General features: G+C 35.8%; 1 pseudogene; it reads right to left on the reverse strand.

The window, feature by feature from the left end:
* LOC103609104 overlaps positions 1-3,122 on the reverse strand; it is a 17,265-nt pseudogene that overhangs the window by 11,729 nt on the left and 2,414 nt on the right.

The raw sequence follows: 3,122 nt of genomic DNA on the forward strand, positions 1-3,122 counted from the left end.
TTTATGTAATAGTGGATTAGTTAATCAAATTAAAATAATTATACAATCTAGGATAAAATAAAAAGGAAATAATTGACTCATAAAATTCATATTTAATTCATCTTTATTTACAAAATACTATCCTGAGAATTATAGTTCCATTAAGCTCCAATTGGAGGAAAAAAACTAGTTCCTTAAACTGAAAATGAAAGATAAGTCAATACTATTTATGAAGAGAGACCAAAAATATCATCAGGTTTCTTGCTGTGCTTCTGGATTTCAGGAGCAGGGTCGTTTGAGCGCGGAAGAGACCCTGAAGGGAACTCACCCCTACTTTCAGCATGTGGGGGCGGAGGTTCAAATCCAGCTCNTTCATTTTTGATAAAATTTGTTTAGGTAACTACAAGCTCCTTTTCTAAGTGAAATAAAATTTTAGGAGGTATGAAAGGAAAAAGAAAAAAAATTGATCTATTTAGAATGGTTATAGTCATGTTAAGTTTTGTTTGTTTGATTGTGGTATTTGCTTCTGATTTTATCCACGAACCTACTGCAAGTGTTTGTCTGAAAGAAATATAGGCTTCTTATAAAGAATTAGAAATTATAACTTTTAAAATGTATAACTGAGTTTTAATTTCCATGATCAATCTCAGTGGAAGCGATCCTTGCCAGTAAGCATGAGTGACCTGAGAAGTTGACATGTTAGAAGTGATTATTAATAGCACACCGAACACCCAACAAGAGTTGTCCATAAAGTATTATGTCTGTGAAATTTCTCGTACTTCGTCTTGTCAAATGTAGTCTTCATCACTTTCTGGTTCAGGGATTATAATGGCTGATATTGTAGAACACTTAATTTATGCTAGGCACTGTTCTAAGCTATTCAGTTGATTTAACTTCAATAATTTTTAGAACAATGTATTGGTACTATTATAATCTCTAATTTTTTTCCTGAAGAAACGACATAGGAAGGTGAAACATCTTGTTCAAGCCTACGTGGTACTGGTTGCTCGGGGGTGGTATCTGTTTAAGAACATCTAGCTCCAGAAAACTGCTTGTCATCATGTGACGTTTAAGGGACCATTGGGGTCTGCAATAAAAGTTCAGTCTTTTAAGAATGGCCCTCAAGGGCCAGCCCAGTGGCGCACTGGAGAGTGCACCGCTTGAGAGCACAGCGGTGCTCCTGCCATGCTTGGGATCCCATGTGGAGACCAGTTCCCGCTCACTGGCTGAGCGAGTTGCGGGCGTAACGCCGAGGGTTGCGATCCCATTATTGGTCACTAAAAAAGACAAAAAGGAAAAAAAGAAAAAAAAAGAAAAAAAAAACAAAAATAATGGCCCTCAAGGGCCTACCACGTTGCTCACTCGGGAGAGTGCAGTGCTGGGAGCACAGCAGCACTCCCGCCGCGGATAGTCCAATCAGAAAAGATGATGCGTTTCGGGCCAGCCCCATGGCTCACTCGAGAGAGAGCGGCACTGGTAGCACTGAGGCTGCGGGTTCGGATCCTGTATAGGGATGGCTGAGCGTGCTGCCGACCCCACCATGCAGAGGGATGTGATTTCCCCCCCCCCCAACAAAAAAGAAAATAAGAAAACATCATGTATTTTGAGATTAAGTTGTTTATCTCAATCTTCATTTTTAACTGCATGCACACAAATTCTTTTTTTTCAAAATAGTGATGAATAATAACCCCCTAAAAATAAACTAATAAATGTTTGTCTCCCTGATAATAATTTACATTATAAATGTTCTACACTGCAGTCTAATACATCTCTGTTCTAAATATGTCAATATTACAATGACATTATCTGCACTTGGTATTTGAATTCTCTTAACATCTAATTCTATAGAAGTGTAGGATTTTCCTTAATGGTCATCAGTCTTATACTTCTTCTTCTTTTATTTATTTTTTCTTTTTTTTTTCTTTTATTTAATAATATAGAAATGTATTTTGATGAACTCTTGAAAACAAAAATGTTCTTAATTATCTGATTTAGAAAATTCAAAACTGTCGTAAGAGAAGAGATGCAGAAAAGAAATAAGGAAAAAAATCATAATGAGAAATGAGTTTTAAGATTGATTTTAATCTCTCATAACAGTCTGTCAAAGAAAATGCATGATAGCTACATATTTAACAAGTTATACAATACATACAAAAATTATTATACCCTAAAAGAATTATGCAAAGTTAATGTTTGATTAAAATATTTACATCAATGGTGTTTTGTAGAATGCTTAATAGTCTTTTTTTTATTCTTTAAAAAGATCAAGAAAATTTGCAAACCTTTATCTAGACTGATCAAGAAAAAAGAGAGAAGACAGAAATTACTAAAATCAGAAATAAAGCTGGGACATGGTAGAGCAGTTGCTTCTCCTTGTGTCACTGCAGTTGAGTGTCTGGTCGGCCACCCGCACGGTAGCAGACAGTACTGGTCAGGTATTTTGCAGACTGTCAGTTTGGGTTTGTCTGATGTATTTTCTTATGAGTAGACTGGGGTTGAAGTTATTTTTGTTTTGTTTTTTTGAAAGAATGCCACTGAAATCATATTTTCTTCTGATCACATCATATCAGGGGATATCTAACAGCCACATGGCATCACTGATGGTGCTAACTTTGATTATTTGGTTAAGGTTGTGTTCGCCATGTTTGTCCACTGTAAAGCTCCTGTGTTTCTCTTTTCATAGTTGATCCTTTGGAAGTGAGTCACAAAGTCCAGCTCATTCTGGGTGGTGGTGGTGGGGGGGGGGTGAAAGGGGAAAGTATACATATTATATGAGAATATTTGTCTCTTCTCCCCCACTTATTATGAAATATGTATTTTTTAAAATCACAATGCACACTCTGGAAGTTCAGTGTTGCTGGGATGAAACAAAGTCAAGTATCTCAAGCAAGGGTACCAAAAAGGAAATCAAAAAGTAGAATGCTGCTCTATATAAAACATTCCCAAACCATGCAATCTTGAAATTGATAATTAAATCTTTTTTTTTCAAAAAATGCTTTAAGAAACATCATAACCACAGAAAAACAGATTATTTAAATCCTTTGTAATTCATCCTTGTTATTAGAGAGGATATCAAACTGCAAGATGTCCATTGCAACAGATCTTGCTGAGAACTAGGGATTACTTCTGAATTAAGGTCATAG

This window comes from Galeopterus variegatus, unplaced genomic scaffold, assembly GCF_000696425.1.
Source record: "Galeopterus variegatus unplaced genomic scaffold, G_variegatus-3.0.2 Scaffold9198, whole genome shotgun sequence".
Lineage (NCBI taxonomy): Eukaryota > Metazoa > Chordata > Mammalia > Dermoptera > Cynocephalidae > Galeopterus > Galeopterus variegatus.